This window comes from Octopus bimaculoides, chromosome 19, assembly GCF_046866305.1.
Source record: "Octopus bimaculoides isolate indiv1 chromosome 19, ASM4686630v1, whole genome shotgun sequence".
In the NCBI taxonomy this organism is placed as follows: domain Eukaryota; kingdom Metazoa; phylum Mollusca; class Cephalopoda; order Octopoda; family Octopodidae; genus Octopus; species Octopus bimaculoides.
In genome coordinates, this window is record NC_142946.1 from 46,484,019 (window position 1) to 46,485,149 (window position 1,131).

Consider the following 1,131-nt stretch of genomic DNA (forward strand, 5'->3'; position numbering starts at 1 on the left):
CGGGTTACCCGATTTTTTCTCATTTTATCTTTTTTGAATTTTTAGATTGTAAAGGTAATTTATGGACACCCTGTATATAACCAGAGACACGAATTTGATTTACTTCAGGCACAGCTCCACGCATTCAATTTATTCATGCATAAAATTTCGTTTATATAGATAGATTCAAGAACATGAGTCAATACGCAGCGAAGTGTGAAAAAACTGACGGTTAAGAAAATTGCCTGAGTGGGAGTTTTTCTAGATTAACACACAAATACAAAATATTTAAAGATTGTTTTTTTTTTTTAGTGGAATATGCTCCCGTCAAAATTTACGGACATCTTTATAGAAATGGTTGTGCACCTCAACAGTTGTATCAATTGTTGTTGGCACTCCGTCGCTTACGACGTCGAGGGTTCCTGTTGATCCGATCAACGGAACAGCCTGCTCGTGAAATTAACGTGCAAGTGGCTGAGCACTCCACAGACACGTGTACCCTTAACGTAGTTCTCAGGGATATTCAGCGTGACACAGTGTGACAAGGCTGACCCCTTGAATTACAGGCACAACAGAAACAGGAAGAGAGAAAGTTGTGGTGAAAGAGTACAGCAGGGTTCGCCACCATCCCCTGCCGGAGCCTCGTGGAGCTTTAGGTGTTTTCGCTCAATAAACATTCACAACGCCCGGTCTGGGAATCGAAATCGCAACCCTATGACCGCGAGTCCGCTGCCCTAACCACTGGGCCATTGCGCCTCCACTGTATCAATTATAAACGAGAAAATAAACATACTTTCAGACTGCCATATTTTTTAATTCAATTAATTAAGTCACTGTAATAATTCTTTGCACGTTCACATCGCTTCTCAGCAACAATATAATTACTTGGAATTGTTAATTAGTTAATTAGTACGATATTATCATGTTTGTCATGGAAAACGATGTCAAACGTATGTGTTATCTGGCAATCTCTCTTGTATGCTAAACACCCGCTGTTTGTTCGTATCTGCAAGTCATCGTTTCGATTCTCGCAGTTCACCGTGAAAATAGCGATTTGTTATCAGTTGGTGGATAGCAGCACGGATCAACGAACAGCTTTTACGCTGAAATTATAAACAAAGGTCATCGGCTCTTGTTAGATTCGTTTGTCCA